Source organism: Otolemur garnettii, unplaced genomic scaffold (assembly GCF_000181295.1).
Source record: "Otolemur garnettii isolate 467f Iridium unplaced genomic scaffold, OtoGar3 scaffold00123, whole genome shotgun sequence".
Classification (NCBI taxonomy): domain Eukaryota; kingdom Metazoa; phylum Chordata; class Mammalia; order Primates; family Galagidae; genus Otolemur; species Otolemur garnettii.
Genome location: NW_003852518.1, coordinates 3210829 through 3234768, shown reverse-complemented (window position 1 = coordinate 3234768; position 23940 = coordinate 3210829). Strand labels below are relative to the sequence as shown.

Below are 23940 nucleotides of genomic sequence, written 5' to 3'. Positions count from 1 at the left end.
GTTGAAATATCTTGTTGTTACACTGTACCCTTGACCAGTATGAAATGACCATCTTTGTTTTTATTAACTTAGTTGCTTTAAATCCACTTGTATCTTAAAATAAGATTGTGACCTCCCCTTTTTTCTGGTTTCCATTTCCCTGAAATAATGTTTTCTATCCCTTTCATCAAGTCTAGATTTGTTTTTCAAAGTTAGATGCATTTCCTGGAGACACCATATGGATGACATGTCCTTTTTTATCCAATCAGCCAGCATGTGCCTCTTCAATAAGATATTCAAGCCATTAACATTTATCAAGAGAACTGATGTGTGTGGTAGAGCTCTAGTCATCTTATTTTGTGAAAGTCTGTTGCTTAGTTTTATCTTTTGTGCCATTGTGGAAGCTAGGTTTTGTGCTTTAGTTTCTGGGTGTTTACTTTGCTGGTGGGGTGTTATGATGGTCAGTGTGAAAATAGGTCTAAGTATTTCCTGTAGAGCTGGTCTAGGTGTGGTGAATTTCTTCAGTGTTTGCATATCAGTTAAAGATTTGATTTCTCCATCAATTTTGAAGCTTAGTTAATGGGATACAGAATTCAGGGCTGAAAATTGTTCTCCTTAAGAAGGTTAAAGGTAGATGACCATTCTATTCCGGCTTGCAAATTTTCAGCTGAAAAGTCTATTGTCACCCTGATCGATCCTCCCCTGTAGGTCAATTGGCACTCACTCCTGGCTGCTTGCAAAATTTTGTCTTGACTTTGGACAGGTTCATTGCATTGTGTCTTTGAGATGCTGTGTTTGAGTTGAGATGGCTTGGGGTTTGATATCACTATAAAAGGAGGATTTGGGAATCTTTGGTGAAACTTGGGAAATTTGCATTTATTATATCCTCTGGTCAGGCTTCCATTCCATTGGGGTATTCTTCGTTCCCTTCAGGGATCCCTGTAATTTGTATGTTTGAATGCTTTGTGGAGTCCCACAATTCTCTGAGTGAATGTTATGATTTCTTTCTTTTTAACTACCTAAGTTAGCTCAAGAGCTTTATCCTCTAGCTCTGAATTTCTTTCTTCTTTATTTTCTAATCTGTTATTGACATTCTCCACTGCATCTTTAAATTCCTTGGTTGACTCCTTCAGTTCCTTAAGTACCACCATATCCTTTCTATATTTTCCATCTTTCATCCATTATTTTGTGCCGCTTTTTCAATTTATCTTTATTTCTCTTCATTGCCTTTGCTGTTCATTTTTTCAATTCCCTTTCTGTTATTTTAATTAATTCTTTATTGGTAGAATCCTCTGCAGCAACAGCCTTATCATTCCTTCTGAGGGGTGGGAGGGAGTGCTGCTCTATTCTGGTTTTTCATTTCAGAAGTTTTCTTTTGGTTCCTCCTCATGTGTCTTTTCTTCTCATTCACTTCCTTCCCCTATTTTTTCCTTTTTACTACATCCTTTACTTTTCATTAGCTTGTCTCAGAGGTTAAGTGTTCTAGTGGCCTTTTGGTATGATGCCAAAAGGCAGAAAAGGGTAAAGAGTGAGAAGGTAGAAAGAAGAGAAAAAGAAAAAAGCAAAAAGATGGAGGTGAAAGCAGAGAAGGAGCAATAGGAGAAATGGTGTTCTTCTTCAGGTTGCTATGGTCATACCTGGAACTCTAGGACTTTGTGGAGCAGAGTTGGATGAGTCTATCAACGTCAGGCACTCCTTCCCTACCACATAAAAGGAAGACCCCACCTCTGCCAAATATAGAAAGAGAAAAACAAACCCTCCCCCAAATTAAAAATTCAGCAATATATTGCAGTGGGGACCTGCCAATATTTTTTTCCCAAGGCCAAAGCCAGAAGGAAACCTTAGACAATGAGCTTATGACCTCTGTGAGATGGACCAATGCTGTGATTTCCTAGCACCCAGAGAAAAGAAAAAGAAACAAAAACAAAAACAAAAAATGTATTATATAATTATATAAGACAAAGAAGATAAAAAAAGGAATATATTAGCTGTTGTATGAGGAAGGGATAGCTTTGCTGTTGTATGTGGAAAAGATGAGAAAAGTAGAAAAATCTCTATCAATAAAGAGAAAACAGGAGAGATATAAAACAAAAAAGAGAAAAAAGGGGTGAAAAACCATAACATAAATGGAAGAGCAATTGTTATTGAAGAAAGTAAAAATGAAACTATAAGCAATCAAAAAATAGGAGAAGAAAACCAAAGAAATATACATAAATATGATATATACATATGTACACACATGCATATATGTAGAAATGTACATATATTACATATACATGCATATGTATATATGTGTATATACAGAGAAAGAAAGAGAGAGAGTGCAATATACTGCCAAGACACCACAGGGGCTGTCTTCTTAGGAGATGAAGAACACACAGTCTGGAAGCCACTCTCTGGTTGTAGAGGAGGAGGTTGTATCCTGGTGACCTGTCTTCCTGACTTAGTTGCCCTCAATCAGGGTCTGGTTGCTTCATCAGCATTCAGTCCCCATAGGGTTGGAGTCCTAAAGCTCTTGTCAGATTTCTTAGGGGGCACATCACACAGTGCCCCATGATAATAATTTCCATGGTTGCTCAGCTCACCCCAAGGATGTTTCCCCAAGTTTAGCAGGCTCATCAGAACCAGCTGTGCACTAAGACTTGCAGACCATTTCTCCCACCTGGCCTTCCCACAATGGCAGTACCCAGCCAGTAGCCAAGCCTATGGGGAATCGCCCACCACCTGGTGTTCAGTTCCTGCTGCTAGACACTGTTCTAGTCTACCCACTTGTTTGAGGCCACTCTAGTAAGTAGATTAGCCCCAAATTAAAAACGTGCTAGACAACCTTATCTTGTTCCCAGTCCTTTGTGGGTGGGCTACCTGACTGGTCCCTGCCCATTCCCAAGCACTTGCCTTCTGTGCTGTGCTGGTTTTTCTCAGCTCCAGACCTTGTTTCTGTCTCCTGTCATCCACCACTGCTTCACTGTGCCTCCAGAGTGATGCTCCTGGGAGAGTACCCCTAGCCAGAGGTGGGTGGAGTTTTCTTTCCCCTGCCGTGTCATCAGTGGCTAGTAGGACTAGCCATCTTCTAGTTTCTAGTCTGCCATCTTGCTTTGCCCCCTGACAGTTGTTTTATAATAAATGGCACAGTCATCTGCAATGAAGAATAGTCTGAACCAGTTTCCAAAATGCCCTCACTTTATGCTATGTGCCCTGCTTCTGAAATATTAATTCAGTACCTTCATTCACTCATATATTAATTTCTTCATTCATTCATTCCAAAACAATTTTTTGTTCCTACCCACTATATGACATAACTTTTTCTAGGTCCTGGGAGGAATGCAAGGATAAACACCTTGCAATTCTTGAGCTTAAAAAATTCACTGCTTAGAACAGTGGGTAATGTACATTAATGACAAATAAGTGATGGGAAGAGAGAAAGACTCTAAGATATAGATGTTTTAGGTGTGGCCAACTGACTTCTTGTCTTCCCCTACCAAGCAAAATATAGAACTTCTTGATAAAGAGAACTTTTATGACCCAGAAGTTCGAATTACAGTTCTCAAAGTTTACTTCTTCAGATATTTGGTCAATGAGTCTTATCTCTAAGATTTTTGTGTTTCTGTGATTCCTTTAGTATCTCAGACTTAAAATGATGAGAGAGCTGGGATGACCAGTCATTTGCTGGTCACAGGATGTTGGGCAACTTATTAGACAGTTTTTGCTATCAGTGTCCTCAACTTGTACAGGGACATTAACTGCTGACCTGCCCAGTTTATTGGCTAGAAGTGCTTGAGAAAAGCCCAAGAAGGGACATTGCAAGGCCCTATTGGAAACTCTGAGTGGCAGCCATTCTGTTTCTGATCAGCACTGACTGTTGGAAGGTTCCTCCATCTACTAATGCCAAAGGCCAAGATGGGCCTGATGTTTTGGGATGGTGGTATGTTCAGAGAGGTATGGATACAGGTGGGCATCCTCCTTTCTTCCTGACTGTTCCAAATGAGTCACACAAATTAGGAGCTGTACAGTGAAGTATGACTTTGCATGGTCTCCTTTGTTAGTTGGAGAAGTGTGTAAGCTTCTGTGTCTGCTCTGGCAAATGCTGAGTCAGCCTACACTTGAGTCATAAATGCTCCTCACTCCATTCCTTCCCTGACCTCCCCAACTCTGATTGGCCACACGTAACACAGACTTTGGCTGGCTGTGTTGAGGAAGGTCTTGGAAGCTAGAGAGCTGTAAGTAGCAGGAGCAATACGAATCTGTTTGTCCAGTCTCCGAAAGGAAGAGAGTGGGAAAGCAGAGGCCAAACTCACTAGTTCTTCTTTTCTGTAGCTGGCAGCCTGGTCTCCCTAGGATGTTGAGGGCTGGTCCTGGGTGGTGGTGGTGATGGGGATATGTAGAAAGAGGCAGAGGCCAGGCAGATGTGAGAAGTGGGGACTTGAAATTTTCTACCTCCAACAGTGGAGTCAAAGTCCTGCACTCTGAGTTTCAAAAACAAAAGCCAGTTTTTCAAGGTGGGTTCATTGATTCAACACGCTCATCACTTTTCTGTCTTTGAACTCACTGATGGCACTAATAGAGGCAAGCAGCAGATAAAGCACAATTAGCAAGGGCTTATTAAACTGTAAATCAAGAATGTGTCACCTGAAGAAAAAGAAATGGTGACAATTAAATGTTTATGAAGACCAGAGTATCCTTTTCAAAAGGGCTTGAAGAAATAAGAGAATTTAAATGACTAATTGTGAAGTTTATTGATAGTGCTTTTGCTTTCAGAGAAGGGACATGTACAGAGAAGATTCTGGAACATATTTGTCTAATTCTTTCTTTCCTGGTAATAGGACAATGCTATTTCTGAGGTCACTAAGACATCCCTGATTTTAACATGTTTCTTTTTTTTATAAACAAATGATCATCAAAGTGGAGAAAATAGAGGAAAAAAAATTATGCTTGATATCCTATTACTTTGTTATTTGATTATTTGTGTTTTGTTTTGGGACCATGGCCCCCATTTTCTGTCCTTTGTGATGCATGTTTTACATACTAGAAAAGGCAAAATTTTCCCAAGAGTTAGCATGAATGTTTTTGTGTTATTTATTCATTTGAGAACTGTTTATAGACCACTTCCTTTGTGTCATGTAGTGTAGTTGCACAACATATGCAATAGTGAAAAAAGACATAGTCCTGCTATTTATGGCTGCTGAGTGGAGGTGTTTTCAGCTTCTTGGTCATCATGGGAGGAAAGAACTTCAGGATGCACTGCGTAAGCCCAACCAGGCAGCTTTACTGAAAGTGAAAGTACACTCAAGAGAGAGGCAGATGGCAGGCTTGTAGGAAGGAGGGTTTTGTCTTTCACTGGGTAAGGGGGCGGATATTCAAGTTTAGGGTCTTGGTTTTTACTGAGAATTTGGGTAGTAACTTCTAGAATTGGATTCCCTTCCATTTTCATACTTTATTTGGTTGATTTGGAACTGTCATGATGATTTCAAGGGAGTAGAAATGTTAAAATCACAATGCAAATGACACTGCAATTACCAAAGTTCGTGCAAGGTAACCCAGATAGCTGAACAGATGGTTCAGGTCAGTCCTTGTCTGTGGTTATCCTCTCCTTGGTTAGAATTTAACACCTGTGCCCACTCTGCCAGCCCCTGCATTTTGCTCTTGGCCTAGGAGCCTAGTTAGGTTGGGCCAGAGGGTGGTTTATTTTAACACCTGCTCACACTCTGCAGACTAGTCTGCATTCATTGTCAGCCCCATCTCCTACACTAAAACTGCCACCAGGAAGCTTGGAGAATGGGATTATTATGACCATGTTAAGATGAGAGAACTACTAATGAAATCTGCTCTGCGGTCACCCTGTTCTAGTGGGGACCCCCAAAGCATGACAATCATAAGAACTATTTAGGACCTGCTATGCACTGCAGGTGTTGGTAGAAGCACATAATACTTCATCTTTAAGTGTAAACCCCTCCCAACAATTAAGATCCTATAGAAATTGAAGTCAAAACAGGAAATCATTTCCCTTCCTATTTTGTCCTACCTTGTCCTCCTTCATTTCTTTTCTTCCTGTGGTTACCCTTTCTTTATTATGCTTTCTCTTTCCTGATTTTTAAAATTTGTTATTTGGTCAAGTTATTTCATTTTTTTCTTTTTCCCCAAAGAACCATAGTCAGACTTTATCAATTCTCTTTTTTGTCCTTTCTAACTTTTTATTTCTGTTTTTATTTTTATTACTTCCTTATTTTATGTACTTTTGATGTTATTATGTTCATTCTATTGTAACCTGAGACTAGTGTTTGATTAACTATGTTTAGTCTTTTTTTTTTTCTTAAATGTACGTAGTTACTTAACGTTGCAACTATTCTTTCAACCACTTCTTTATAATTTATACACCTGATATACAGTTAGAAACTCATTATTTTCTGGATACTTGCAGTACAGCTTTCTGTTTCTCTTAACCAAGCTCTATTTAAGTAAAACTTCTTTGAATTTCCAGGTGGAAATTCTCAGGATTTTAAACATATGAAGAATTATTCAGATGACTTGTAATAAGAGATTTTCAAATTGTATCTATTCTATAAGAGCATGTTTTTACCTATCAGTTTGAAAAAAAATCCAAAAATTATGTCTTGTGTTAGATTGCCAAATTCTGTTGCTAAATCCTAATTTGGCATTTCAGTCAAAAATATTATCTTTATTATTTTCCTTTTTGAATTCCTGGCATTTCTCTGTCAGCTATGTAAATGAATTATAGGCACTTGCAAAGAATTTTAATTCCGTATTTTTAGGGTAGAGAATTTTATATGTGTTAATTTTGTGATTTAGGGTATCTCTATTCTTAATTTACATCTTCTGGAGCCTTGAACAAGATAGGTAAATTACGGTTTTCTACTTTTTTGGTTATCGTTTCTTTTTCCAGTGGTGTTTAGCTTTTGAATGTTGTGCTGTATTACTGTGTGCATCACTATTAATAAAATAATCGTGCTCCGGGTCTTTTTAATCGCTTTTGGGGCATAATTCTACCTTGTGTAATAGTAAAGTGATACACTTTGCTTTTTATCTTTCCTTTTCTTCTTCTTTTTCTCTTTTTTCTTTTGATGTTTCCATTTTCTTGACAGGACTTTGTCAAATCCTTTCATTTAAAACTTTAGTTTTGTTTCAGTTTTGTCTCTTATATGCATCAAAGCTTCTTATATAGGTGACATTAACCCTTTAATAGTATAAAATATAAATGTAAATATATAAACATATATACTCTTCTAGCTTTTTTCTATATTTATAATTTTTCTTTTAAATTAATATTTGGTAATATTTTATTATTGTTCTAGTGGTTACCTTACAGTTATACCTTTATTTTTATTTTTATAACTTTAATTTTTGGGGGGTGGGGTCTCGATCTTGCTCAGGCTGGTCTCAAAGTCCTGAGCTCAGGCAGTCCACCTGCCTTGCCCCTCCAAAGTGCTAGGATTACAGGTGTGAGCCACCACACCTGGCCTATAACTTTATGTACATAATATTAGCCTTTTTTAAAAAAACCACAATCAATAAAACCTTAAAATCTTTTCTCTTACTTCATCATATAATTTCTTTTCTCTACAATTTTAGTTGTTATATTATCTTACTTAATGTCATCTTTTATATTATTAAAGATGCTTATACTAATATTCTACATACTTCACTATTTCAAAAAATAGCCTTTGATTTTGGCACTCACTAAATTATTTTTCTTCTCTGACTCATTTCCCTTTATTTTTCAATTTAGTTTTTGCATCATTTTTACATTTCGGGGAATATAATATTTCCAATCCATCTTGTTACCTTAACTTCTATTTTTATTGTAGTCTTACTTTTACTGGAAAATGTACTCATTGCTTACCATTAGCCCTTCAGTCTAATTTACCAGTCATCGTTTCTGAGCTGACGCTTGTCTTACGGTAATTTTCTTAAGACTATCTCATAAAATATTATAATCTGAATTCTTACATACTTAAAAACTTTTTGTAGCAGTTATATTCGAAGACATCTTGTCTTGATATGGAATCTTTGGTTCACTCTTTTCTTACATATCTTGTAAAAATAATTCTATTATATTTGGCTTTAAAAGTTAATTATGGAGAAATCTAAGGCCACCCTGGCATTTCCTCTCTTTTATATGACTTGGTAATTTTGGCAAGCTGCCAAGAACTTGAAACTTCAATAAATTTTACTACAGTACACTTCATTATTGACCATTAAAAAAAATAGTTTTCCATGATCTATATTCATCTTGTATAGATTTATGTTTTCTGAATGGAAACTCTTGGTGTATTCTAGTTTTACAAATTTACAAACACTTTGTTTTTCTTTCCAGGAAGTCCAATTGTATGAATTTCTTTCTCTTCATTTCCAATCAATGCAATTTTTTTTGATTCTTTTAAACCAGGACTATCCAATCTTTTTTTTTCCCTCTGCTATATGCTGGAAGAATAAGCATTGTCTTGGGATACACATGAAATAACACAAACACTAACAAAATCTGATTAGTAAAGAAAAAGGACCAGGCATACCTTTTGTGTTATCCATTATCACAGATAAGCAAAAATATTCTTCACAAAATCAGCATGTGGCCTGTGGGTACAGGTTGGACCTTCCTGTAATTTAGTCTATCTTTGTTTCTGTCTCCTTTAGATGTATTTCTCATACTTATTTTCTATGTCCCTTACTGTGTTTTGTGCAATATCAATTTGCCGTTGTTTTGATTCCAATTTTATTATCATTTCTCTGATGATTATTTATTTTTTTAATTGTTGAGGATTAATTGAGGGTACAGGTTACACTGATTGCTTTTGTTAGATAACACCCTCTTATATTTATGTCCTACCCCTAAAAGGTGTACCACACCCCTTGTCCCCCCACCCTCTCCCTCCTTCCCTCTCTCAGCTCTCCCAATCCCCCACCCCCATTGTGTACTAGGACCTTAATTGTCTTCATATCAGAATTGAATATACAGGATTCTTATTTCTCCATTCTTGTGATGCTTTACTAAGAATAATGTGTTCCACATCCATCCAGGTTAATGCAAAGGATGTAAAGTCTCCATCTTTTTTAGTGGCTGAATAGTATTACATGGTATACATACACCACAGCTTGTTAATCCATTCCTGGATTGGGGGGAATTTAGTCTGTTTCCACATTTTGGCGATTGTAAATTGAGCTGCAATAAACAGTTTAGTGTAAGTGTCCCTGTGGTAAAAGGATTTTTTTTCTTCTGGGTAGATGCCCAGCAATGGGATTGTAGGATCAAATGGGAGGTCTTGCTTGAGTTCTTTGAGGGTTCTACATAGTGCCTTCCAAAAAGGTTGCATTAGTTTGCAGTCCCACCAGCAATGTAAAAGTGTTCCCTTCTTTCCACATCCATGCCAGCAACTGCAGATTTGAGACTTTGTGATAAGGGCCATTCTCACTGGGGTTAGATGATATCTCAGGTTGGTTTTGATTTGCATTTCTCCAATAATTAGGGATGATAAGCATTTTTTTCATGTTTTTAGACATTTGTCTGTCTTGTTTAGGGAAGGTTTTATTCATCTCTCTTGCCCAGTGATCTAAGGGATTGTTGGCTCTTTTTATGTTTATTAACTTGAGTTCTCTGTAGATCCTACTTATCAAGCTTTTATCTGAATCAAAATATGCAAATATCCTTTAGCAATGTGCAGGTTGTCTGTTTGCTTTGGTTGTTGTCACCTTAGCTGTACAGAAGCTTTTCAGTTTCATTAAGTCCCATTTGTTTATTTTTGTTGTTGTTGTGATTGCCACATGTCTTCCTCATAAAGTCCTTCTCCAGGCCAATAGTTTCCAGTGTTTTCCCCACACTTTCTTTGAGGCTTTTAATTGTTTCATGCCTTAGGTTAAGATCTTTTATCCATCTTGAATCAATTGTTGTGAGTAGTGAAAGGTGTAGTCCAGTTTCAGTCTTTTACATGTGGATATCCAGTTCCCCCAGTACCATTTATTGAATAGGGGTTCTTTCTCCCAGTGTATGTTCTTGTTTGGTTTATCAAAAATAGGGTGGCTGTAAAATGTTTGTTTCATATCCTGGTTTTCTATTTAGTTTCAAATGTCTATGTCTCTATTTTTGTGCCAATGCCATGCTGTTTTGATCATTATGGCCTTTTAGTACAGCCTAAAGTCTGATAGGCTGATGCCTCCAGCTTTGTTTTATTACTAAGAATTGCCTTGGCTACCCAGGGTTTTTTTTTGGGGGGGGGTTCTATACAAAATGAATTATTTTTTCTAAGTTTTGAAAGTATGATGTTGGTATTTTAATAGGGATAGCATTGAATCTGTAGATTGCTTTGGGAAGTATAGACATTTTAACAATGTTGATTCTTCCCAGTCATGAGCATGATATGTTCTTCCATTTGTTAATATCTTTTACTATTTCTTTTCTTAGGGGTTCATAGTTTTTTTTATTAAAGTCCCTCACCTCTTTGTATTCCTAGGTATTTCATTTTCTTTGGAGCTGCCAAGAAGGGTATTGTGTCCTTGATTTCCTTCTCATCTTGGCTGTTCTTGGCATATACAAAAGCTACTGATTAGTGGACATTGATTTTCTATCCTGAGATGTTACTGTATTTTTTGATCACTTGCAGAAGTCTTGTGGTGGAGTCTTTGGGGTTCTCTACCTATAAAATCATATCATTGGTGAAAAGGGAGAGTTTCACTTCCTCTGCCCCCATTTGGATGCCTTTAATTTACTTCTCTTGCCTGATTGTATTGCCTAGAACTTCCAGCACTATGTTGAATAGTAGTGGCAATAGAGGACACCCTTGTTTTGTTCCAGTCCTGAGTGGAAAAGCTTTCAGTTTAACTCCATTCAGTATAATATTAGCTGTGGGTTTGTCATAGATGGCTTTGACCAGTTTAAGGAATGTGCCACTAATGCCTATATTCTTCAGCATTCTAATTAGGAAAGGATGTTGAATTTTATCAAATGCTTTTTCTGCATCTATTGAGAGGATCTTTGGTTTTGCTCCTGTTGATATGGTGAATTATGTTTATAGATTTGCATATGTTAAGCAAGCCTTGCATCCCTGGGATGAATCCTACTTAATTGTGATGTGTGACTTTTTTTTTCAAAAAAAAAGTTTGAAAGTTTGGAGAACACCAAACATACTTTATTAGCACAAAAAAGCAGCCATAACAAGGCACAGCAAGCAGAAACACATATTAGCAGTCAAAGGGTTAGTGTTGCATATAAATATAGTTTTTCTTTTTTGTAGTCTTGGCAATAGCCATAGGAATGTAAAATAACATTCTGTAGCAGCAGGTAAGGAAACTATGGAGCACTCACCAGTGGTACAGAACACATTAACAAAAAGACACAAGAATAGATTTGGCTACTTTAGTGCAAAATATGTAAGACAAAACTGGAGATTCAGTTCAATTACTAAGAAGCAAACACTAGAACTTGATATAACTTCCAAAACAGCTCACTCAAGTAGTATTACATACTATTCTAAGTGACAAAGAGGTGCTAATTAAACTTATTGACAGAAACAATGGTTGTCCAGTACCTTTTAAATCTGCAATTTAGGTTTCAGATTTTCCATTAAGAATTCACTGCACTGAAATTCTATAAATTATACTTAAGCAATTCAGCTATAAAGAGTTTACAACAGAGAGATAAATACTGCTGTCCAAGTTATTAATTACAGTTTAATAATGGTCTCATCATTAGCAACCATGGTAGTTACTACTACCTGACTTGTTTGGGCATCTTCTAGTCTCATTTTCTTCATGGTTCACAAACTCACGAGGGGCACAGGAAAAGATCCAACTTTTATGAAATGAATAGATGGCATATGTCAACTTAAAAACACACACACAGGACACTACATTGCAGCAGCTATTCAAATATCTGTTTTAAGTTAAAGCACTCATTAAAAAATAAATACCTAGAGCCTTTAAATAAAATTCTACTACTAACTTTATAAGTCTGAGATTCTAAGAATGACTATTTAGAAAACCTGGTTTACTTAACAGTACCTTTTGCAGAAGCGAAAAGGAGTCAGACTGTAAGCTACATCAATACTTATGTGAACTGCACTATGCCCTTATGGCCAGAAAATTGCACTTTTTTCCTAAAAGGAAGGCAGTCTTTTATAATATTTTTCAACTTCCAAAGCTTGATTTACAGTAACTACAAGCATCACTACTTTTGGAAGGTTATAGAAAAAGTCTTAGAAAAAAATAATTTCAAACATTAGTCACACTATTGAAATACTCATCCAATATTAATAATTTGTTCTTCAGTAAGAAATAGAATTCTTCTTAGCAAATGTCCCAGAGTTGCCTCACTCAGTTACTACAGCCATTAAAAACCAAACTGTTAGCTAAATTGGCAAAATGTTTTTGTAGTCTTGCTGAACACCTGTAGCTCTAACCTCTAGTTGTCCAATAGGCAGGATGTTTATCTGAATAAGTAACAGCAGGCTGCATCTGACACAGACTAGCACTAAGCTAACAGACTGTATGAAAACCTAGCCCTGCAGCTGTGCTTCTATAGGTGTCCTGTCTGATGCACATGAAAGCAGACTTGGTTAATACCCACTGGGGACAGGGAGCATTTACTATGCCTTGCCTGGTTGTCTTTCTAACCAGCGAACTCTAATTTTTTGTTTATAATGATACTCTTTTAAAAAATCCTATAACATTGATGGTAAAGGGAGCCCATCAATTCCATCGTATGTAATGTACCTGCAGATTACTGCATGACAGATATACTGCAGGCTGAATGGAAAAGTCCTATTGAATGATATAGTAAGCAATGGTTCAAAAAACATGCAAGAACTTTATAATGTTCTAAAAGTCCTGTTACAGTGGAGGAGTGAAATACACACAGATCATGTGCATCAAAACTAAAGTTGTGATTCCACTGTTCGCTGCGGGCATGCAGGGATCTGTTGTAGCGGCAGAAGCTCACAGAGAAGAGGTAGTCCTCCTGCGCAGAGTCCCTGAGCAAAAGTGTGCCTTCAGGCTTCCCTTCGAGAAGGGCTTCTGCTTCGTAATGGTCCATCACTCCCCAGTAACAGGGATTCCCTGTAATCTGAAGCAAATCTGGCATGAGGCAGTGTATGTAATCAATCTGTGTGTGGACTTTCCAAGCTCCCTGTCTGCTAACATGGGTATGGCTGTCTCCAGATACCTGACGCTGCTTTTGCCTCTGTGACTGCAAACACAGGGTGGTTGTATCCTCTTCCGAGTCACAGTTAGCTTGTGGAAGTGCAGAACTGTCCTCGCTTAAGTCAGTCATTCCAGGAGCTAACTTTGGTCCCAGTTTGTATAATGGATTAACCTGTGCAGTAGCTTCAAATATATGTATTTGTGCATTGGGAGGGGGATCAACCCCTTCTTCACTATGAAGCCATCTTCTCTCTCTGAGCCTCTTCCTCATCTTCTGTAGATACCAAAGATGGATCAAAAGTATCAAAAAATGTTGAATGTGGGCTCACAGGAGCTGTATGCTGTTTAATCAAATGCCATTTGGGGGTGAAATCTGAACCAGCAGGAAAAGGACATTTCTCAAGCATTAATTCAGAAAGATGTATTTTTCTTCTGTTGGAAAAGAGAGGCTTTGACTGCTTGTTATAAGTTCTCATGGGAGAAAACAAGCCCGCGGTATCCTGCACCCTCTGTCTGAGAGAGCGATTTCCTACGATTCTGTTGGAAACACTGTCCATGTTGTGTACAGAGCTTGCACCACAGCACTTCTTCCTCCTTTGAAGTCCACTTCGAGTTCTACCAAACCTTTTTTTTGCAGGTTTTGGCCTGGGCTAAGTTTGAACCTGCCACCTCCAGCATATGGGGCCAGTGCCCCACTCTTTTGAGCCACAGGCACCACCTTTCTACCAAACTTTTTATCAATATCCAGTGAACTTTGAGTCTTTGTAGAACAGGAATGGTTTTTCTTTCCACCCTATGGAGTGTCTTGACAGTAGGAATCTCTTCATGTAAGTCTTATTCCTGGGGTAACACTAGAATCATTATGTTTTTTGATACTTATTTCAACAATCTGAGGGATTTCAGTGGCACAATTTTGGTTTCTCCTTGAAGAATTTGTAACATTTTCTCTTAAGGGACTGCTTTGCTGCTGAGGAGCCGAGTCTCCTATACTGACGTTTTTCTCCTTGACAGACAAACATCTGTTGGAGTTCATGTCCATATTTTCACTACATTTTACTACTACAATTTGGCTTCCTCCCTCATGACTGAAGAGATTCTGACACCTGTATTTAAAGTTATTCCACATTGCCCCTGCTTTATCCGTTGATTATAAGATAGTGGCCAATAGCAGGCAGGACATTGGAGGGGCGGAATTCCTAGCAGCCACTCTGGAGGCATATAGGAGAAGGCCAAAGGAGGGAGGTAGTGAGCGAGAGGAGGGCAGCCAGGGAGTCAAGGAGGTCGGGTGGCTGGGGTGTGTGCTGTGTGCTGCTGCCATTTTGGAGTTGGGCCTGTGATGTATGACTTTTTTAATAATAAGCTGTAATCTATTCACTAGGATTTTGTTGAGAATTTTTGCATCTATATTCATTAGTGAAATTGATCTGTAGTTCTCTTTTTTGGTTGGGTCTTTCCCTGATTTTGGTATCAAGGTGATGTTTGCTTCATAGAACATGTTGGGGAAGATTCCTTCCTCCTCAATTTTTTGGAATAAATTCTGCAGTGTGGGTATAAGCTCTTCTTTGAAGGTTTGATAGAATTCTGGTGTGGAGCCATCTGAACCAGGGCATTTTTTTGTTGGGAGATTTTTTATTTCTTTAATCTCAGTGCTTGAAATTGGTCTATACAGAAGGTCTATTTCATCTTGATTAAGTCTAGGGAGGGGGCATGATTCCAAGTATTGATCCATTTCCTCTTCATTGTCAAATTTCTGGGCAAAGAGTTTCTTGTAGTATCCAGAGATAATCTCTTGTACCTCTGTGGCATCTATTGTTATTTCTCCTTTATCATTTCTGATTGAAGTTACTAGAGATTTTACTTTTCTATTTCTAGGAAGTCTGGCCAAGGGTTTATCTGTTTTATTTACTTTTTCAAAAAACAACTTTTTGTTTCATTAATTTTTTGAATTTTTTTTGTTTTCAATTTCATTAATCTCTGACTTAATTTTGACTATTTCTTTTCTTCTCTTTGGTTTAGGTTTAGATTGTTCTTCTTTTTCCAGTTCCATAGGTGGTTTTTGAGTGTACTGATGCGTTCACTTTCTGTTTTTTGAAAGTGGGCATCTAGCGCGATAAATTTTCCTCTCAGGACTGCTTTTTCTATACCCCAGAGGTTTTGGTAACTTGTGTCTTCATTGTTGTTGTGTTTGAGGAAATTAACAAGTTCCTCTTTAATCTCTTCCTGGACCCAACTATCATTCAGCATAAGGGTGTTTAGTTTCCAAGATTTTTTGTGGGTATGAACAATTTTGTTAGAGTTGAGCTTCACCATTATGGCTTTGTGGTCTGAGAAGAGATATGGTATAATTTCTATTCCTTTAATTTTGCTGAGGTCTGATTTGTATCCTAGGATGTGATCTATTTTGGAGTATGTACCATAAGCTAATGAGAAAAAAGTATATTCTTTTACTTTGGGATGGTGTGTTCTATGTATGTCTATTTGTTATAGAGTCATGTTTAAATCCTTTGTATCTCTGTTTAGTTTCAGTTTAGAGGATCTGTCCAGTTCTGTCAGAGGGGTATTAAAGTCCCCAATTATTAAGGTGCTATGGGACATCAGATTTCTCAGACCCCTCATGGTCTGTTTCATAAATCTTGGAGCATTTAAGTTAGATGCATAAATGTTTAGTATTGAGATGTCTTCTTGTTGTATTGTTCCTTTGACCAGTATGAAGTATCCAACTTTGTCTTTCTTAATTAATGTTGATCTGAATCTGCTTGTGTCTGAGAATAAGATTGTGACTCTTCCTTCTGACTTCCATTTGCTTGATACACTTTTCCATCCCTTAACCCTAAGTCTTGATTTGTCCTTCAGGGCTAGGTGTGTTTCCTAGAGAAAGCATATGGATGGCTTGTTTTTTTTCATCCAGTCAGCTGGTCTGTGCCTCTTCAGTGGGGAATTCAATCCATTGACATTCATTGAAAGTATCAATAGTTGTGGTAGAATTCTATTCATCTTATTGTGAGGTAGTTTGCTGTGTCATTTAATCCTTTGTGCCATTCTGAAGGCTGAATTCTGGCCTTTGGCTTATAGATGTTTGCTTTGTTGGTGGTCCATTTGTGATGTTCAGCCTGGAGAATAGGTCTAAACATTTCCTGTAGAGCTGGTCTTGTTGTGACGAATTTCCTCAGTGCTTGTATATCTACGAATTTGATTTCTCCATCAATTTTGAAACTAAGTTTGGCAGGATACCAGATTCTAGGTTGGAAATTATTTTGTTTAATGGTGTTGAAGGTGGATGACTATGCTCTCCTGGCTTGGAAGGTTTCAGTTGAAAAGTCTGCTGTCAACCTAATGGTTCTGCCCTTCTAGGTCAATTGACACTTATTCCTAGCTGCTTGTAGGATTTTCTCCTTCATCTAGAGTTTGGACAGGTTCTTTTTGATGTGTCTTAGGTTCTGTTAGAGTTGAGATGACCTGGGGTTCGATATCCATCTGAAAGGAGTGTGTCAGGATATTTACTCAAACTTGGGAAGTTTTCATTATGATATTCTCCAGCAGGGCTTCCATACCTTTAGGACAATCTTCTTCCCCCTCAGGGATTCCTATTATCCATATATTTGAATGCTTCATGGCATCTCTTAGTTCTCTAAGCACCTGCTCTGCTTTCTCTCTCTTCTTTTCTGACTCTGTTACTACCTGTGTTAACCCAAAGGCTTTATCTTCTAATTCCGATGTTCTTTCTTCTCCATGGTCTAATCTATTTTTGATCCTTTCTACTGCTTCTTTACATTCCCTGATTGCTTCCTTCATTTTTTTAAGCTCATCCATATATTTTCTATATTTTACATAACACTCGTCTGACTTTTGGTTCTATCCATTTTCTCTTCCAATCCCTTTATTGTCTTAATCATCCACACTTTAAATTCTCTTTCTATCAAATCCATTAATTCTTTATAGGAGGAGTCTTCTTTAAAAATTGCCTCAAGGTCTCTTGGAGGAATTGCTCTAAGTTGGTTATTCATGATGCTTGAATTTTTCTTTTGGTTCTTCCTCATATGTGCTTTTTTCTTGTTCACTTCCTTATGTAGCTTTTTCCTTCTTACTTCCTCCTTGGCTTCAGGTTACCTTGTCTCAGAGTCTAGGTAAGGAAGAGGCTTCTTGGTATGGGGTCAGCAGGTAGAGAAGGGTTACAGCATGCAAAGAGAAGTAAGAGGAAAGGGAAAAAAGAAGAAGATAAAAAAAATAAAAATAGGGCAGTGCCTGTGGCTCAAAGGAGTAGGGCACTGGCCCCATATACTAGAGGTGGTGGGTTCAAACCTGGCCCTGGCCAAAAACTCCAAAAAAAAAGCAGGAGGAAGAGTAGGAGAAAAGCAAGAAGAATAAAAAGAAGAGAAAGAGAAAGAAAAGCAAAAACAAGGGAGAAAGGGGAGACTAATAGGAGAAAATTGAAGAGCAGGTGAGATGGAGGACAGGAAGGGAGGATGAGAGTGACAGAAGAGCTGTTATTGTTCAGCATGGTGCTAAGGCCACATCTGTCACTCAAGGGTTGTGAGGAGCTGAGCTGGGGGGTTCCTCAAAATTAGGACCGCCTTACTTGTCTGACCACAGCCAGACTCTTCCTCTGCCAAAAGATAGGAAGAGAAGAAAAAGAGCAAACACAAAAACCAAGAAGGAAAAATGGGATAAGGAAGAAGAAAAAAAAAGTAGAAAAGTTCTGCAGCATGATCTTCCTGCTACTTTCTTCCTGGGGCCAAGAATAGAAAGTTCACCTGTCCTCTTTGAGCCAGGCTACTGCTGCGGTCAACCTGCTAGACCACCATTGTGGCACACCCACCCTCAGAAAAAAAAAGGGTGGCAAGAGAAAGAAAAGGAAAGAAAAAAGAGAAAAAATATATATGAAACTATATATAGTTATATATATGCATAGATAAAGGGAAATTAAATGTACTGTTGAATCAGATTAAGGGGGGAGGGATAAAGAAAGAAATAAGAAAGGCAACAAACCAAGAAAAAGAGAAAGAAAAAACAAGAAACAGGGTGGGGGAAATATCTTGGCTGAGACTGAAGCACTTTATGTGGGAGAGATGAGATGAGTAGAAGGGTCTCTACCAACTGAGAGAATGCAGTGAAGTGTACTAGGGTGAGAGAATAGTTCAAGCTAGAATTCTGCAACCAAAACCAGAAGAAAAAAATTTAAAAAATACAGAACTCCTTGCTCTTGTTGAATGTAAAAATGGAATATAGGAGAAGATCCAACCTTAAAACTTACCAAAAAGCAAAGCACGTTGAAACAAGATAAAAGAAAAGAAAAAACAAAACAAAGAAATGCTAAGATAGCCTGATGTAAGCAATCTCAGCAACCAATTTAGGAAGGAAAAAAGAGAGAAAAAGTATAACAATACAAGCTAAATTAAAGAGAAGAGAAAAACAGAAAAAAGAGCAGCAACAATCAAAAAAAATTTATATACACAAATAAATATGATATAGGGATTGGATTGTTGTAGGAATATATTTATGCTGCAATATACTTTTGGACACCAGGTGGAGCTGTGAATTCGGGGACAAACATCACAGCTGGTAACCTCTCTCTGGTTCCCAGGCTTAGAATACTTAGCCAGCTTATTTGTTCCTGGTGGTCACTGTCCACCTAAGCATTCAGCCCCCCGCAGATCTGGGATTCCATAGTTCGCAGCAATTCTTCAACTATGGTCTCTGCAACCATTCCCATGGGGAGCGGGAGTCCCTGGGCCTGTCCTAAATGCTTCCCGCTGTTGGAACTCAGATCACCACACCGTAGGCCCCCAGCAAAAGGCTGGTCTGCGCAATTGCGTGCAGTTCTCCCACAGCGGCGTGCCCCTGATTTTAGGATGCTTGACCCCCTGCTAAACTGCAGTAGGGCCACTCTAGACAGCACGCTAAACTGGCGCCCCAAATGCACGTGGGAGTGCCTACTTCTTCCATCTATTCCGAGTCCCTGAGCCTGAGCTAAAGGTCCACTTCCCAGGTGCCCAGCACGATGTCTGGCGCGTTTCCCACTACGGCTTCCCGCTGTCCGGGAACTTCTCCCCTATGGGTACTTCACAGGTTGCCAGCCGTGTTAGAGCCGCTCCAGCCAGCAGTCCAATCTGGCCACCAAATTCCACTCAAGGGAGCACCGCCTAGCCTCCCCCAAACGTAAACTGCTAGAAGTTTCCCCTTGAATCTCGACACTGCCACTGCCCGCTGCCACCGCAGCCTGGACGTGCTCACAGAAACTTCCCAAGTGTATTGGTTTTCTGCAGCTCTGGCCACATCCAGCTGTCCACCTCCATGCTGCACCCTCTGAGCCACCGCTGTTCGTCAGTCAGTATTCCACACCGGGACTGATCCAGTCCTCTCCCTCTGCCCTTTGGTCTAGGAAGGCTCAGTTAAACGCCCTTCCAGTCCGCCATTATGCTCCGCCTCAGGTTAATTTTTCCATCTATTTCTTTCCAATTTCTTCGGTTAACATTTCATACCTTTTTGCTATCTTGCCCTCTCATCAACTCAGTTCTAACAATTCTACAGTATAATGTTTCCTTAATAATGGGTTTGCATTATTAAATATTTTAAAATTGATTACAAAAATTGTGCTGCTATTATCATGTTCTGCCTCACCATCTTCTTGGCTCGTGTTCTTCATTTGTAAGTAATCATACATTTCTCAACCTTTTTAAATTTCTTGTATAAATTTAGTGCTAAATTTTTGTTGTGATTGTTACTCATCTGGAATGCATTGAGTATTCCTGTCCAGGTGTCTGCAAGAGGGTTCTGGGGTCCTGTTGGTAGTAGGGCCAGGTGGCATTAATGGCCACACAGCTCAAAGGCTGTCTTTTCTAGTGCCACAAAGGTGGAGAAGTGCTTTGTATAAATACGTGTATTCCTCACATAGTTCTACCCCCTCTGTTTCTCTGGAAATAGAGTTGGGGGCAGAAAGGGCTTCTCTCACTACTCAGCTAATTTTTTTTCTATTGATATATAATTGTACACACTTACAGGTGCTTGTGAGGCTATGAACATGCAGATAATGTGTAATGGTCAGAATCACCAAATAGGACCTCCTTACAGCCTCCCCCATCTGCGGGGGCTGAGTGCTTAGGTGGACAGTGACCACCAGGAACAAATAAGCTGGCAAAGTATTCTAAGCCTGGGAACCAGAGAGAGGTTACCAGCTGTGATGTTTGTCCCCAAATTCACAGCTCCACCTGGTGTCCAAAAGTATATTGCAGCATAAATCTCACCGAAAAGAATGATCATTTCTCTGTGTTAGGAGCTTTCCAAAGCTTCTATTCTCACTAGTTTGAAATATACACGAAATTATTGTTAACTATGGTTGCTCTGCTATACTGTCAAACACTGGAATTGGTTCCTTTTGTGTAACTGTGATCAATAAAACAACCTCTCTTTATCTTGTCTTCCCCACTCCCCTTCCCAGCCTCTCAAAACCAACATTCTACCCTCCACTTCCATGACGTCCACTGTACTAGCTCTCACATGAGATTGAGAACATGTGATATTTGTCTTTCTGTTTATGGCTTATTCCTCCTGTTCCTTTCATGTTGCTGCAAAGGACAGGACTTTATTCTGTTTTACGGCTAAATAACATTCCATTGTGTAAACGTGCCACTTGGTTTGGTCCCTTCCTTCACTGATGAATACTGCGGTTGATTCCACGTCTTGGCTATTGTGAATGAGACTGCGGTAAACATGGGGGTACAGAGGTCACGTTGATGTATGCATTTCCTTTTGTTTAGGTGTATACCCCATAGTGGAATGGCTAGAGAATCACTTCACAATTCTATTTTTTAGTAGTTTGAGGAAACTTTCATACTGCTTTCCATAGGGACTGTGCTAATTTAACTCCCCACCAACACAATCACGCTTTCCCATTGTTTGCATATCCATCAACCTCTATTATTTTTTGTCTTTTTGGTAATAGCGATTTTAACTGGGTGATATATCTTATGGTTTGGATGTGCATTTTGCTGATGATTAGTGATGCTGAGCATTTTTTAATATACCTGTTGGCCATTTCTATGTCCTTTTTGAGAAGTGTTTATCCAAGTTTTTTGCCCACATTTTTTAATCAGATTTTTTTTTTTTTTGCTATTAGGTTATTTGAGTTTCTTATATATGCTGGTTATTAATTTCTTGTCTAATGGATGGTTTACAAATATTTTCTCCCATTCTGTAGGTTAACTTTCTGTGTTAATTGTTTCTTTTGCTATGCAAAAGATTTTTAGCTTGATGTAATTGCAGGTGTCCATTTTTGCTTTTGTTGTTTATGCTCTTGAGGTCTTACCCAAAACGTTTTTGCCCTGACCAGAGTCCTGAAGTGTTTCTCCAATGTTTTCTTCTGGAAGTTTCATTGCTTCAGGTCTTTAATCCATTTTGAGTTGATTAATGAAAGATAGGGGTCTAGTTTTAACATTCTGCATATAGTTATCCAGTTTCCCCAGCACCATTTATTGAAGAGACTGTCCTTTTCCCAATGTGTATTTCTGACTCCTTTGTTGGAAGTGAGTTGGCTGTATGCATTTGAGTTTATATCTCAGTTCTCTATTCTGTTCCATTGGTCTATGTGTCTGTCTTTATGCTAGTACCTTGCTATTTTGTTTACTATGGTTTCATAGTATATTTTGGACTCGGGTTGTGTGATGCCGCCAGTCCTGTTCATTTTGTTCAAGATTGCTTTGGCTATTCTGGGTCTCTTATGATTGCATGAAAATTTTTGGATTTTTTTTCTATTTCTGTGAAGCATTCCATTGGTATTTTAATAAGCATTGCCTTGAATCTATAGATAGCTTTGGGTAGTATAGACATTTTAACAGTATTAATTCTTTTAATCCATGAGCATGGGACATCTTTCCATTTTTTATGTCCCCTTTGATTTCTTTCATCAATGTTTCATAGTTTTCTTTGTAGAGATATTTCACTTCTTTGATTAAATTCATTCTTCATATATTTTGTAAAGAATGAAGAAAGAAATAAAGAAAGTTATTTCTTGAATTCTTTTTCAGATTGCTTATTGTTGATTTGTAGAAATGCTACTGATTTTTCTATGTTAATTTTGTATTCTGCAACTTTACTTTGTTTATCCATTCTAGTAGTTTTTTGGTGGAGTTTTCTAAATATAAAATCATTTCATCTATAAACAGGATTATTATTTTCCTTTTTTCAAATGAAAGAAAAGAAGCTTTAAAAATAATTTGGGTGTTCTTTACTTCTTCCATTGACCTATTGCTCTGGCTAGGAATTCTGGTATTATGTTAAATAAAAGTGATGAAAGGACGTATTTTTGTCTGGCTCTAGATCTTAAAGGAAAGACTTTCAATTTTTCCCTGTTCAGTATAGTGTTAGCTGTAGGTTTGTCATATATGGCTTTGAGGACTGTTTCTTCTATACTCAGTTTATTGAGAGTTTTTATCACAAAAGAATGTTGAATTTTATCAAATAGATGCTTTGTCAGCATCTATTGAAAGAGTCTTATGGTTTTGTTTTTGATTCTGTTAATAGGATGTATCACATTTCTTCATTTGTGTATGCTGAACCCTACTTAGATCTCTGGGATGAACTTCACAATAAACAGATCAATAAAACAAAAACGTGTTTTTGGCAAGATAAAATTACCAAGTCTTTAGCTAGACTAAGAAAAAAATTGGAGAAGACCCAAGAAAATAAGACTCAGAAAAGGAGGTATTAGTGATACCACAGAAATACAAAGGCTCATTAAAGACTATTATGAACAGCTATATTGCAACAAATTGCAAAACCTAGAAGAAATGGATAAATTTCTCCACATATACAACTTACCAAGAGTGAACCACGAAGCAGACCAATAAGGAGTGAGGGTATTAAAGTAGTAACACGCTATCCAATTTAACGTGCAGCTTGACACCCACTTGATACTTGCCGTTGTACATATTTTGCTCCCCAGAGAGGGCCACTTGCCTGTGAGAAGTGTATTTTTGATGGTGTATTCTGAGATCTGTAGTGGATGGGGTTTTGCTGCTAAAATCTCTCATATTTATATTATTTTGTGACTCATAAGTGAACTTGATTTTTAAAAGTAGTCTTTTCAAGTACTTGAATGTCTCTTCCAAGCATTTATATATACTTGGAAGTATATATCCAAAATCTACAAGATAAGAAAAAATATATACATTTTGTATATATATGAAATTGGAATGTATATATATGTATATATATTTTTTTCTTCTCTTGTAGATTTTTGAATTAGTTTTCAGGAGTAGATAAGCAGATAAGAAAAAGACTGAATTACATAGCCATGTCTTATAACCTCTCATCTCCAGTTCCTTATTATTTAATTCAATTTCCACTAAATAAGCTCAGTCAGACATGCTTGTGCAAGGTGGTGTAGGGATCTTCTCTTGCATCTGAAATAGTTGCTCCAAGCATTTCAGAGCTGTGTTGCTAAGCCTCTCGTGACTCTCTTCTTTACATTTGTTAAGGTAAAGGCTTTCTTCAGGGATCAACAGGGCATAATATATCACAGAATTTTGACCCAACACGACGTCTGAAGCAACAGCTTAGAGTAGAACTTTGCATAATTGCACGTGACACTTACTGGCTCTTTTGTAAGATTCAAGTTGCTTTTGTAAGAATAGAGTTCAATAGCCATCAATTCCACTGCCATTCAAAACTACTCTGAGATATCATCTAACTCCAGTGAGATTAGCCCATATCACAAAATCCCAAAACCAGAGATGCTGGCGTGGATGTGGGGAAAAGGGAACACTCCTACACTGCTGGTGGGAATGTAAACTAATATGTTCCTTTTGGAAAGACCTCTGGAGAACA

General features: G+C 38.0%; 1 protein-coding gene and 1 pseudogene across 1 annotated transcript in view; one reads left to right on the top strand and one right to left on the bottom strand.

Annotated features, from left to right (window-relative positions):
* The window catches only part of ABCA13 (ATP binding cassette subfamily A member 13), a 557155-nt gene that overhangs the window by 205822 nt on the left and 327393 nt on the right, over nt 1-23940 (top strand). The window lies entirely within an intron of this gene.
* LOC105887790 lies at nt 12567-14254 on the bottom strand (annotated as a pseudogene).